We start from the raw sequence: 15,991 nt of genomic DNA on the forward strand, positions 1-15,991 counted from the left end.
AACAATACGTAAAACAATTTATGTCACGGTGCCAATGTGCAACAATACACAAACAATTGCTGTCACGGTGCCACTGTAAAACAATACACAAACAATTGCTGTCACGGTGCCACTGTACAACAATACGGAAAACAATTTATGTCACGGTGCCACTGTGCAACAATAGAGACACAATTGCTGTCACGGTGCCACTGTGCAACAATACAGACACAATTGCTGTCACGGTGCCACTGTGCAACAATATGGAAACAATTGCTGTCATGATGCAACTGTACAACAATGCAGAAACAATTTCTCTCACGGTGCCACTGTACAACAATACAGAAACAATTGATGTCGCGGTGCCACTGTACAACAATACGGAAAGAATTGCTGTCACGGTGCCACTGTACAACAATACAGAAACAATTTATGTCACGGTGCCACTGTGCAATAATACGAAATTAATTGTTGTCATGGAGAAACTGAGCAACAATACGGAATCAATTGCTGGCACGGTGCCACTGTGCAACAACACGTATTCAATTGCTGTCACAGTGCCACTTTGCAACAATACAGAGAGCAATTTCTGTCACGGTGCCACTGTGCAACAATACGGACACAATTGCTGTCACGGTGACACTGTGCAACAATACGGAAACAATTTGTGTCACAACGCCACTGTACAACAATACGGACACAATTGCTGTCACGGTGCCACTTTACAACAATAAAGAAACAATTGCTGTCATTGAGCCACTGCGCAATAATACAGAAACACTTGCTGTCACGGTGCAACTTTGCAACAATACAGAAACAATTGCTCTCATGGTGCCACTGTGCAACAATACGAAAACAATTGCTGTCACGGTGCCACTGTACAACAATACAATAACAATAGCTGTCACGGTGCCACTGTACAACAATACGGAAAACAATTTATGTCACGGTGCCACTGTACAAGAATACGGAAAACAGTTTATGTCACGGTGCCAATGTGCAACAATACAAAATCAATTGCTGTCACGGTGCCACTGTACAACAATACAGAAACAATTGCTGTCACGGTGCCACTGTGTAACAATACAGAAACAATTGCTGTCACGGTGTCACTGTGCAACAATACAGACACAATTTCTGTCACGGTGCCACTGTGTAACAATACAAACACAATTTCTTCCACGGTGCCACTGTAAAAAATACAGAAACAATTGCTGTAAAGGTGCCACTGTACAACAATGCAGAAACAATTGATGTCGCGGTGCCACTGTACAACAATACAGAAACAATTAATGTCGCGGTGCCACTGTACAACAATACGGAAACAATTGCTGTCACGGTGCCACTGTGCAACAATACGGAAACAATTTGTGTCACAACGCCACTGTACAACAATACGGACACAATTGCTGTCACGGTGCCACTTTACAACAATAAAGAAACAATTGCTGTCATTGAGCCACTGCGCAATAATACAGAAACACTTGCTGTCACGGTGCAACTTTGCAACAATACAGAAACAATTGCTCTCATGGTGCCACTGTGCAACAATACGAAAACAATTGCTGTCACGGTGCCACTGTACAACAATACAATAACAATAGCTGTCACGGTGCCACTGTACAACAATACGGAAAACAATTTATGTCACGGTGCCACTGTACAAGAATACGGAAAACAGTTTATGTCACGGTGCCAATGTGCAACAATACAAAATCAATTGCTGTCACGGTGCCACTGTACAACAATACAGAAACAATTGCTGTCACGGTGCCACTGTGTAACAATACAGAAACAATTGCTGTCACGGTGTCACTGTGCAACAATACAGACACAATTTCTGTCACGGTGCCACTGTGTAACAATACAAACACAATTTCTTCCACGGTGCCACTGTAAAAAATACAGAAACAATTGCTGTAAAGGTGCCACTGTACAACAATGCAGAAACAATTGATGTCGCGGTGCCACTGTACAACAATACAGAAACAATTAATGTCGCGGTGCCACTGTACAACAATACGGAAACAATTGCTGTCACGGTGCCACTGTACAACAATACAGAAACAATTTATGTCACGGTGCCACTGTGCAATAATACGGAATTAATTGCTGTCATGGAGAAACTGAGCAACAACACGTAATCAATTGCTGTCACAGTGCCACTTTGCAACAATACGGAGAGCAATTTCTGTCACGGTGCCACTGTGCAACAATACGGACACAATTGCTGTCACGGTGACACTGTGCAACAATACGGAAACAATTGCTGTCACGGTGCCACTGTACAACAATATAGAAACAATTGCTGTCACGGTGCCACTGTACAACAATACAGAAACAATTGCTGCCATTGAGCCACTGCGCAATAATGCGGAAACAATTGCTGTCACGGATAAACTGTGCAACAATACGGAAACAATTGCTGTCACGGTGCCACTGTACTACAATACAAAAATAATTTCTGTCACGGAGCCACTGTACAAAAATACGGAACAATTGCTGTTTCGGTGCCACTGTACAACAATACAGAAACAGTTGCTGTCACGGAGGCACTGCGCAATAATACGGAAACAATTGCTGTCACGGTGCCACTGTGCAACAATACGGAAACAATTGCTGTCACGGTGCCACTGTGCAACAATACGGAAACAATTACTGCCACAGTGCCACTGTGCAACAATACGGAGAACAATTACTGTCACGGTGCCACTGTACTTTAATAAAGGGAACATTCATGTCACAGTGCCATTGCATAACAGGTCGGAAAACAATTACTGCCATTGTGCAGCAAAACAGAGAACACCAATTGTCATTGTGCCTATGTTCCATATCATCAAGAACTATTACCGTTACAATGCTACTGTTCAAAGATACGGAAAACAATTTTGTTACAATGCGATTGTAAAAATACGAAGATCAAATGATGTAACTGTGCAACAGTACAACAACACGGAGAACAACTACTGTCACAATGTTACTGCACAACAATACGGAGAACAATTAATGTCACATTTCCACTGTAAATCAATACGGAGAAATATAACTACCACGGTGCCACAGAAACAGATACGGAGAACAATTTGAGTGACTGTGCCAATGTACAAAAAATCGGAGAACAATTTCTCTCACAGTGCAACTGCAAACAGTCCGGAAAACATTTACTGTCACGGTGCTTTTATGCAACAAAATGGTGAACAATTACTGTCACGATGCTACTGTGCACTAATATGAAGAATAATTACTGCGATGGTGCCAACGGATACACAAAACAAAAGGGGAATCAGGCAATCGACGGTCGTATATTATTCAATACCCATATATTTGTCACTGATTGCCGCGCATTGACACTTTGTGGATTATAGCTTAGTTGACTTAAAACCAACTCCAAAATGATCGCAACTCTATTTCATTTATATCGAGCCTTTGCTTATCTATAAATTCATGATGAAACTCGTCCAAATGAAAGTAACGGATTCATCCCTGGCCAAACACATTTAAATCAATATCAACCCGAATTGACACAATGACTAACTTTTGAAGCGATAAAGGGTACTTAGCCAAAGGTATAGGAGAGCGACTGCAATGAAATATGAGTGAAATATAATGGAGACTTTATTTAATTATTTTTTATGTCTTGATGTTGAGTTGTAATGGAATTTATCTATTACTCTTTTATATGAACATAAAGGCACTTGATCAGCAATATAAAAGTGGAATAAAGTGTAAATCAATCGAATATGAGTGTTGTTGAAATTTACGTATTTCGTAACTGATGTAGCAACTCCTTTCTGTATATAGAACTTTAGCCATACGATTGATCTCCCTTGAATTCAAGCGTTGTCGCCTAAAACAAGCAGAACATCAGATAATTATGCTTAACAAAGCAAGCAGGGTGAAAAATGGATTATTATACGACACAGCAACAATCAGCGAGATGTTTTACCGATAGTAAAAGTCAATTTGTGACAAAAAATAGATTTCCACTTTAAAAAACAACAACATTGTTTACCGAAGATTCTCGACAATAAACGGGAGTTATTGAGTGATATATAGGAGATATATAGGAGGGATTATAGTTCACCTGGCTAGGATTTGGTAAGAAATCTTATTCTATTATTCTAATGTACAAGCAAGCATAATCAAACGAAAAATAACACTCTTGGATAAACAATAATTCAAACCTGCTGTTATTCGAATAGAAAGTCCATCTCTTATATATTATTTTGCAATATATCATTTATGGAGATTTTGTATTCACGAAGTTTTTTCATACACCTTATTAACCGCTATTTTCCGCCCTGTTTGGTTATGTATAAATCCTATTTAAATTTTATCATTTCAGGTTTGTTCTACATGTTCCACTAAGAGGCGACCATTCCAGGAGAATCACAATCCGACTCGGACGGTGTCTAAACACAAATATTTACTCCAAAACGATCTGACTGATGAGGAAACTCCTAGAATCAATATTTGCCAGTAACACCAGTGAAACTTGTGTCGATAACAGTAACCCCGTTTTACCTTAATCGGACATCCTGACTGCTACGAACATTACAGAAACACTCCACTAACGGCAGTGCAGGAACAATGCATGCATATATGCTGCAATATATATCCAGAGAGTTTCCAAAATATACCAACACAATAACACCCTATGTTTTGGCGGCGAGCACACACACTGAATACTTCATCACCCATATGCCTATGCCAAAAGCAGTGAAAGTGTATCAACACAGTATTCTACTCTAGAACTTAGCTTGAAATAACTTATACAAATGCAAGCCTTTACAGTGGCTCGAACCCTTTTATGTTAATGGCTCTATTGGTAAGGCTTACCTAAATTAGTGAAGAGTTTTTTCTTACAAGTTGATAATATATGGATAAATAATGTTTGCATTGACAGTCATTTTGGTCACTGCGAAGGACCATCGGGTCGCGGATATATCCGATAAGATATCAAGAGGTCCGAATAACTTTCAGGGAGTATCGGTCTTAGCGTCTTGGAGAAGTAACAATGTTAACGGATTCTTTTGTCGGGGTAATCCTTCAGGCTTCACCGTTAAATTATATCCCATCATTCGTTGCTCAATATAGTATGAATCTGGATCCATACGAGCATACGAGCTTAAAAGAAAATTACCGACGAAAGGAGAAAACCGAAAATCGGTAAAGGATAAATCGCTGAAGAACGTGGGATAATTTGTACTGGTTGAGAAGCAGTTTCCGACAGTTTTTAAACGTTTTTATTGAATTATTTAAACGTGTTTAAATATCTACTAAAATTGTTAATATTTTATATAACTACAGCTCAAGCTGCTATTGTCGATATAGTTCTTACATGTGTGACGTCACATAAAGTGTATCTAATAGGGGCGCAAAGAGGGTACTTACACTGTTCTGATTAGCTTATGATGAGAAGCAGTTTCCGACAATTTGAATGCGGGGCATATTTAAGGTGCCTGTTGTGTGTTTTTATTATCCGTTTATTTAATAAAGTAAATATAAGACTGTTATAAGAGAAATGTTATTTAATTTTTCAGCATTTACGAAAAATTTAAACTTTAAAATTTACGACATTCAATTCATACTCGAAAATCAGGCAGAGACTGAATATCAATGATTTTTTTTTATTCATTTCTAATGGAAACTTGTGTTTGTTTATATTTAAGTGAATGTGGATGCGAAACAAGCATGACACCAGTGTTCACAAATATGTACACAATGATCATCGTTTGTATAAGTTATTTAAGGAAAACCTTGTAGCTATTCATAGATGCAAATAAGGTTCACACGCATGCGCAATACGCTGCGCGTGCAGATCCCCCACGTGCAAGTTTGTGTACAAAATGAAAAATAAACATTAAACATTTAATAATTATAAAAGTTTCTTACGTGTCTCGGTAAGAATTTCAACTTTAGATTGCCTAGTTACCATATAGTTGAATTGCAGTACCTTCTTTATGAAGATCTAAAGAAGGTACGCGAAAAAGCGATTTGTCGGAAACTGCTTTCCGTCGGAAACTGCTTCTCAACCAGTATCGAATGACGTAATACGACAATTATGCAATGCTGTTAGATTTTTCAAAATTGATAATTCATTTTCATATTGTATTGCCACACAGTTACTTTCTTTAAAGCTCATTGGTCAAAGATGAATTACCTTTCGACAACTATTATGAAACCTTTGTATGTACCTTTTCTGTGGTAGTATCATAACGGTTATAACATATTGAATGAACGTTAGATATATATACATATTCAATATCATTGTGTTTAAAAACTTCAATTATAATAACAATAGCTGATGTAGAAGTCTTTATAATCTTATAAGTATGGACAAGCTGCAAGGTATGGGTTCTTCTGGTCGACTACTATCCCTAATTGAGTAACCTGCTTCCATGGTGTACGTTCAAACATGAGCACGCTTCAACTTCATATTTGAGTCCGCGTTGAGTAGAACTGTTCGCCTTCAACCGCGGGTAGATCTGGCTGGTCAGAAACTGGTTTGGGTCTACACGAACTGTTTTTGGCAATGCATAAACCTTTTTGTATGAAATCCGAAATTTTGTACTCATCCTACCACAAGACTGGTGACTGCTCTGAATAAGCATTACTTATATCATACATGTAGCATTACATAGGTTTAAACATTTATCATAGGATTCCCTAACCTATTTGACATCTAACATGTTTTACTGGTTTGGAACCATCTATATCATAGTGTGTATGCACAAGTGTCAACAATTCGACAAATGGTCTTTCTTTAGCATTAAAGATTGTACCATGAAGGTTGTGTGCTAGAGTCACTTACATGTCATGTAAAAAGATGTGATTTTATTGGTTGAGATTCCTGGTACATAGATTAGAGACTAGAGTTGTGGGCTCTTTCTCTCTTTTATGTGCTGTTTCTTTTCAGAGACTGGAGTTGTAGGCCTGGTACATGGATTAGAGACTGGAGTTGTAGGCCTGGTACATAGATTAGAGACTGGAGTTGTGGGCTCTTTCTCTCTTTTATGTACTATTTCTATGCAGAGACTGGAGTTGTGGGCCTGGTACATGGATTGGAGACTGGAGTTGTGGGCCTGGTACATAGATTAGAGACTGGAGTTGTGGGCTCTTTTATGTACTATTTCTATGCAGAGACCGGAGTTGTGGGCCTGGTATATAGATTAGAGACTGGAGTTGTGGGCTCTTTCTCTCTTTTATGTACTGTTTCTATGCAGAGACTGGAGTTGTGGGCCTGGTACATAGATTAGAGACTGGAGTTGTGGGCTCTTTCTCTCTTTTATGTACTATTTCTATGCAGAGACTGGAGTTGTTGGTCTGGTACATAGTTTAGGGACTGGAGTTGTGGGCTCTTTCTCTCTTTTACGTGCTATTTCTATTCAGAGACTAGAATTGTGGGGCTGGTACATAAATTAGAGACTGGAGTTGTGGGCTTTTTCTCTCTTTTATGTACTATTTCTATGCAGAGACTGGAGTTGTTGGTCTGGTACATAGTTTAGGGACTGGAGTTGTGGGCTCTTTCTCTCTTTTACGTGCTATTTCTATTCAGAGACTAGAATTGTGGGGCTGGTACATAAATTAGAGACTGGAGTTGTGGGCTCTTTCTCTCTTTTACGTTCTATTTCTATTTAAAGATTGGAGTTGTGGACTCCTCTTTCGCCTTATTCACTATATTTGAAATTGTCAATTTTAATTTACTAGTCACTGATTGTTTCTACATCATGTCCACATTGTCACTCTCTTAAAGCGAATGAGTTGAGGTTGGGGTTTCTAATGGCGTTTTATTAAATTAATTTATTTGTGAATAAATGACATTTTCAATTTCAATCCTGGTTTGTCAATTACTCGAAACAAATGATCTCAACTCATGCTTTTAAGAGAGTAGTCATAAAATTTAATTTATTGCCTAAGAAATAAATTTATTTATAATACTTTCAAGGGATATATCTCGTTACGCAGTAAATATTAGTACCGACTTTACAATTTTGATAGTATTTTTAACCGTCTTATCTCGCTGATAACACAACGCAATAACTTCACAGATAACTTATGCTAACCCGATTTACGCAGCGTTTTATCCCACCTTATCTCACCCAATATATAGGCAAGTGCGTTTTTACCGTATCATACCTAATAAGGTCCTTTCCATTTTCGCTTATACGCCATACCAGTTTGCGTTCATATTATTTTCCTATTATCGGTTTACTTTTTGCTATAATGTTATCTTACCTTTGCTATACTGTTATCTTACCATTTGTCTTACATAATGCTTTTGTTTTATTGATATGTTTTATTAGAGGGCGTTTTATTTACCTCCAACTTTGTTTCGGCTATATATATTGTTCGTTTGTAACGATATACATCATTTAATGTGAATAAATGACATTTTTCAATTTCCATCCAGGTTTGTCAATTACTCGAAAGTACTCATAAACACATTTATCTTGGCTGATTGATCAAAGGTATTATTTCCTGGTTTTCAGAACTAAAGCATTTTTACTTTAAATTGAGTCGTCTGCTGTCTACAAAGACACAAAATGTCCATGGTATTTTGGCTTAAAAGCCTTAAAATTACAGACGCAAATACGCTAGGATGGCAAACAGTGGAACTGGAAACCTGATACCGACTATCAGATTGAGCTAGTTTTGGGTGGGACTAATTGATAGTGTTTTTCAAAAGTGCAAGGACGGGTTTGGGACCCAGTTGCTTTGTTTAAAAGGTCAGATATTTGACAAGGAACGTAATGCATTTCACTATTTAAACCAAATTATCACTTGCATTTATCTTATCCGGTTGATCAAAATGTACCATGTCTTGCCTATTATTTCTGCCTATTTTTTTTTTAATTGAGTCGTCGGTATATCTTCGAAAAATTTAGTAAAAAATTTGACACCCACAATTTGAAATATGTGCACAGAATGCCATTTGCGTCCAAGTTCAGTTAAAAAAAAACTTGCAGAATGACATTTTTAGCCAAAACGCCTTTGATTACAGAAATACGGAGGTTTAAATGACAGAGAGTTAAAACCTGACACAGACTATCAGAGCTAAATAGATTAAGTGTAAGGCGGTACCTTGATAAACATACCTATTTTTATATATATAGTATGTATGCACTGTGGTGTTTGTGGAGTTTTATGGTGTTCTTCCGTGTTTCTTGTTCGTGATTTTTTTTCTGTTCTATGGCGTTTACCAAGTGCCATTAAATCGGGTTTAAACTTTTTGCTACTAAGCTTGTTTCTGTAGTTTTTCACATAGGTTTTACTTTACAAAAATCAAAACACCGATTGTGCTGAAAGATTGGGTGAATGGTAAAGTTGGCGTCGAGAGAAATAAGTCACTCTATATATATATATAGTATTTATACAATTCTATTTGATGTGTGTAAACATTCGCAACTGCCCTAGGTTGAATTTTGTAATGAAAACTCTGCCACGTTTGTGGCGAAGGAATGTGCGCAAAAGCACTTGGTTATTGAGTATAATGGAATATATTTCATTATCTTGAATATCAGAAATGCAATGGATAAGCAATATTGCAGTGTTTTTTAAGGTGTAAATAGCCGAGCAATCGCATATTAAATATTAAATGAATGTTCAAATTAACATGTTCTGCAATCGATGTCGTCGGTGCCGACTCCTTGCTGTATACAATTTCGCGACTGTTATCAAGAAACAAAGCACTGAAAGTGCTTAGAGACTAAGGGAATATTACAGGGGTTTTAAAGTCTGATTTGAAACAAATAATTGAAGAGGTGTACGAGATGCGTGTGATATGAACTAACAATCTCTGCTATGCAGATGGAGGCGTACATAACGATACTTAGCATGGTTGCAAGTATGTACGAGTGGATGATGTAAAGAGTATTTATAAGTCAATATATGTTGTGAAACCTTCTTTCATACAGTATTATTTGTGTCATATCATAAATCATTCTCAGCTTACTACTTGCGACATCAAGTGACGGATATTAAGTGAAAATCACTTAATGTTTGCGGAATCCACTTACTGATCGTCTTGACAACATCTTTCATAATTATATAATACACCATCATACCATTTCCCCAATCAAACCGCACTTCATGCACATAACACACACCGATAAGTCATGTCCAGTATTGGCGTATTTTCAATTGATGTTAGTTCAATCTCTCAATCACCTCTTCAATTCTTTTCGTCATCAAAATAATTTTCGACACCACTATATTATTTTTACAGTCTCTCAGCATGTTTCGTGCTTTAATTTTGCACGAGGTCAGTCGCCATTATCTTAAAAATCAGATGTACAACTTGCACGCCGAACAGCATTTCTGTATGAAAGTCTCAGAAGTATTGGTCACCCATACCCTGTGCCGACATTGGGTGACTAAACTGTTTTGGGCGGATGGACACAATCAAATGATTATGCGTCCCATTTGGAGCGGAATGGATATAAAGGAGTGTTACAATTTAAAGAAATGTCGTCGAACTTCTACAGAAAGCGTTTCCAGTTGTATGAATAGTAGTTATTCAGTTGTATGAATAATGCTGATAATGGCATTCAGCAGATAAGGGGTATTACAGTGCTGATTTCAAATGCAGTTTTTTCTTCCAATAAGGGTATTCTAGCAAATGAAAGTTAACGTAACTCTTTCTTCCAAGAATAAACATTAATTTGCATTTTGCAGAGAACAGACGGAGAGCTTATGTTTATTCAATGCAAAATGATATATATTTGGTGTGCTTCGAAATTGTGTCTTTGCCAGAAATTGCTTAATGCAAATTTATGTATATTCAGGAAAATATATCCGAATAACAACGACGAGTTCGCTTAGGCATGGTAAAATTGTTTTCAGCTGTTGTGTAGTCAGTCACTCAGCTATATTAACTCATTGCGTTTCCTTATTTCCCAATTTATATCCCAATGAACGCAACATCTTCGGAATACCTCTGATCATATAAAACGTTAAATCGTGCTAATCTTTAAACTTTTTATTTTGAAAGCAAAACGAAATAACTCATACTTACTTTATAAGGATGACATTTGTTTACAGTTAAAGTACACATTTCACTGACTATGCTTTATAACGATGATGTTCTGTTATATGGCCAATCCCATATTTTTGTACTTTCCAGATTAAGGATGTTAATGTATTGTTTGAATTTAAGAAGATACTTTAAAAAAACTATTCTAGAAATAATTTCACACAAATGATGTGTTACTCTGAGAAAAGTAAGTTAAGTTGTAGTTAAAGTAAGAGGTATAATTCTTACCATTGTTTCCTAATACAGTTCACGAGTTTCAAAAAGTGAATGACGGCCACAAGAAGGAGATTAAGAAGTACCAGGCTCAAAGGGCGAAACTGGGGTCAATCATCGAAAACCTGGACAAGGACATCCTCAATCTCAAGAAGGGGATTCAGGAGCGTGACTAAGTTATCCAGGATAAGGAGAGACGCGCAAACTTATTTAATGTTTACTTATATACGTATTTTTCAATGGTTTTCTATTTCTATTTTCGAATCAAAACATATTTAGTAGATTATTTTATTACAGTTCTAATGGTAATTCATGGTTGTTTTGATTTAAAATCAATCCGAATAATTATTTTATACTGTGGTTTAAGTAACTGAAAAGAAAACAATATTCGAAGATGAATGGCATTATCTCCCTTGGTATGTATGCTACAATGATGTGTTGAATATAAAAGGCCCCAACACTTCGAATTTGATTTTACCAAACGAAACCAAAAATCATCATGATTATCTCCAAATAAACTCCTTTAAACTCAAAACTCTGCATACGTAGAACATTACTCAAGATTTACAAATAATAGTGGAGAGTTCCGAGTCGGATCTTGGTATAAAATAATGAAGCTTTGGATACAGATCCAGCCGCGCGAGACCGACATCATGTACATGAAGGAACATATATAAAAGGTATGTCCGGTTCCAGTCTTATCCGGGGATTAAAATTAGTTGGAGTATTTTCAAACATAAACTAATTAATTGTCTCCAAAGACCAAGACATAGCACTAAATAGAGGATAATTGCTTGTTTCAGTTTATGATCATTATATATTTCACCGACTGAGCACCAAGAGTTATATTTCACGAGCGGCATATCCTATTGATGTCCACAAGGTTAAATACATTGCGATCATACACTGAAACAAACATTATTTTTCTTTTTATTGTATGCCTAAAAGTAGTATTAAATGACATTTAAAATTGCATTTCAGTGAAAAAAGGCGCCAATCTGAAATTTGGAAATGACGTCGTTGATATTGTGTCCCAGTTTAGTGCGCGCTGGTGATCGATTTAAATAACAGAACGGTCGAAATTTTCAAAACGGTGAAAAACATCTAATCGATAATATTCTGTGAACTTAAACAAAAAACAGTTGTAATTTTCTGTTTTTCTCTGTTTTTGATTAAATTTTGTTGGAATAATTATTGCGGAAACAGCGTTGTATTGCACTCTTGATTTGTCAAATGTATTAAACATCTATGCATTATGTCTCTATTGGGGGTGCAATGTATTGTACCATCCCTATTAGACTTACTGTCTTCTTTATTACATGGATGCTGTATTGGTAATTTTCAATTACAGCTGACTGTTTATACAAGTTTCTAAAAGTAAGATGCTTTTAATTGGCTCTGTGTGGTCGAATGTTCAAAATTGTGAGCTTTGTATTTCACTAATATGCGACAAGGAGGCCGTTGTGACGCGTTCAAGGCTCTCTATACTAAACACGTACAGAAAGACATTGGAAGTTGGGAATATATCCTTAGATGTGATTGCTCATTTTTTCATTACTTCCTGCTGCTTTTTTACTGATTTGAGATAAAAGTAACGCTAGCTCGATCTAGTTTATTTGAAAGGATTTTACACGAGTGGCCATATATAACAAAAGTTATTATATACGTTAGGGCAAAGTTAGCTAGCCTTTTGTAACCTTAATAATATTTCGAATATGAGTTTCTTAAATGTTAAAATCAAATGGCAAAGAATGGAAGATTCTATTGATCACATGACATATTAGACCCCAAAAAATTGAAAGTGTGTGTTCATTTTTCAAAGAAAAGTTTGACGCGAAATAATTTGGGCAAAATGAAGTCAATGTATTTTATAGTAGTTCATTGTAATTTTAGTATTTACGGATCAGAAATGGCTTTCGCCTCGTGAACTTAGACTCTGTAAGAATTTCAACGTCCCGGACCAAAACGCAGTACTAATATTCCTATTAAATTACATTAGTGTAATGTAAAAAGATGTTATTTTCATATTACACTCCAAGACAGGCAACTCCATATGATAATTATCAATATTTAAGTGATTCATATCAATTATGAGTCATAATACAAAGGGTTTCATTTCACAATCGGCATTTATTATGTTCACTTTCTTATTCATAGTGTGATATGTTGTATGTTTGTAAGATTTATTGAGAAAACTACAGGTACAAAAAGTAAAGACGAGGTGTTTGAGTCATTTGGGTGACAGACGAATAAACTTTTCAAAATAGCAATCTAAATGGACATTTAACTGCAGCAAAAAGGAAGAAAATAACATAAAAGACATATAACTTTGATGTTATCTGCAAAATTTGAAGTTAATGTTCCATTGTAATTGAAAATGAGTTTTTTCTCAATTAAATTTTGTTTAAGTGGGTGTTGCAAAAATACTAAAGAGTCGTTTTGATATTTTGAGATAATTAAATTAGAAAACCTTTTCCATATCGCTGATGTTTTTAGCAACATGTTAACGCCATTATCCTAAAACTGAAAACTGTAAAATAATGGATGTTTTTACATACTGGGTCTGCGAGTGTTGGCGACGATATTCAGAAGGAGTACAGCCGACAGTGGGAGCAATATGAGCGCTCTGTTGCCCTTCTGAGAAAGAAACTCGCCTAGGAATCTGAGATTCACTGAGCTGGCAACGTCCGCATCATCAAGATATGTACACGCACATAATGGTTTGTTAACAGTTAGACATTTCACATGTATGAACATACAGACGCTTTTTGGGAGGAGTTTAATTGACAATTGGTCTCTATTCACTAACCTCTTAAGACTGCGGTTGAGAGTCGATACTCAAAACCTCATACATGAATAGATATATCACAAAAGTTAAACAGAGCTTTTAAATTCAAACCAAGCAGCAATTTTCAAAAGTGCAGTGCAACTATTCATAAGAAACGCCGCAATGTGGCGAAACCAGGTTTTAAATATAGGTTATACGTATTATAGCCACTTATTTCTTGTATGAATTGGGAAAATGTAGTAGCCTTTATCTTTATTTATACAAAAGCAATCCCATGCTACCTACACACCATATTTCATAACTATCCCCCAAAAACTGAAATAACTTAGGGGAAAACTATTTTTCTATTACAAGTAACAGTGACCTTGAGATTTACCCCTCCCCTCTCAAACCCCAAACTAGCTCTTTACATAAGCTTCTATCACACCAACTGTCATCACTATCAATCAATTCTAACTAAAGATGTTGGACGGAAACCATTTTTCTATTTTTAGTTACAGTTACCTTGACCTTAACCCCAACCCCCTCAAAAGCAACCCCAAGCTAGCTAGTCATATAAGCTACCTACACAACAAGTCATTAATCAATCCTAACAGTTGTTGGTTGGAAACCTTTTTCTATTTTTAGTAACTGATACCTTGACCCAACTCCTCTTAAAAGCAATTCCAAGCTAGCTCTTCACATAAGCTTCCTTATCACAATTTTCATTACTATATATCCATTTAACATACGTAATTGGGCGGAAACCTTTCTTCTGTGTTTAGTATCCTTGACCTTGACCACGACCCCCTTTAAAGCAATCTCATACTAGCTCTTCGCTTAAGCTACCGAAACACCATCTTTCATCATTATCCATCAATCTCCTCAAAGACATTCTCTAGCTACCTCCTCACATGTGCTACCTACACCCCAAGATCCTTCACTATCCGCCAACTCTTATTAAAGTAATTGCGTGGACATTTTCAATTTTTAGATAATCGACCTTAAATCCAACCCCTCAAAAGCTATCCAAAGCTAACATAAGCTACCTACACACTAACGTTCATTACTGTCTATCAATTCTTACTTAAGTTATTGGGTGGAAACCTTTTAGTTAAAGTTAAAGTGACCTTGCCATTGACCTCAACCCATTCAAAAGCAATCCCATGCTAGCTCTTCACACAATCTACCTACACACTAAATTTCATAACTATCCACTTATTCTAAACTAAGTATCTGGGCGGAAACCTTTTTTCTATTTAGTAACCGCGTCCTTGATCATGTCCCCGACCCCGTCAAAAGCAACTCAAAGCTAGCTTTTCAAATAGGCCGCATACACACCAATTGTTATCACATTCCATCTTTTTTTACTAAAGTTATTGGGCAGAAACCATTTTTCTATTTTCAGTACACTGACATTGACCCCACCCCTTATTCTCATTCTAATTACATGGCTTTCGTTGAAAACCTGGATAAAAATATATTTCTGGATGAATTTCCCAGATCCCAAATATTCATAGTTATATTTTAGATAAAGCTAAATGAATTAAAGTTTGATTTTTTTATCTAGAAGAAATGTTGTTGTATTCAGAATATCAATCTTTACAATTGATAATGCATTTATTATTAGAGAGTAAAACTGTGCGCTGTTTTCATCATCCTTAAAAGAATATAGTTATAGTTTCTGCTTTTAACCCAACGATTATCAACACCATGATGATTTCTTGTTGAAATGATAAAACACATGCGCAAATGATTCAAATGTCGCTCTTTGATTCTAACAGCAAAATGTTTCATTGATCAAGGTAATAAATGAAATTCGTAAGGAGTTGAAGATTGCCAAAACACAGATATATGGCTAATTTGGAAATAAGATTATTAATATGCAAAAACTAGAATTTCGGTAGCATTGTTATAAAAAGATACGGGTTCTCGAACTTCATCATCGTCACGGCTTCCTCATATGCACCCAGTTGATTCTTCAGCATAAATATATT

This window comes from Mya arenaria, chromosome 13, assembly GCF_026914265.1.
Source record: "Mya arenaria isolate MELC-2E11 chromosome 13, ASM2691426v1".
Taxonomy (NCBI): domain Eukaryota; kingdom Metazoa; phylum Mollusca; class Bivalvia; order Myida; family Myidae; genus Mya; species Mya arenaria.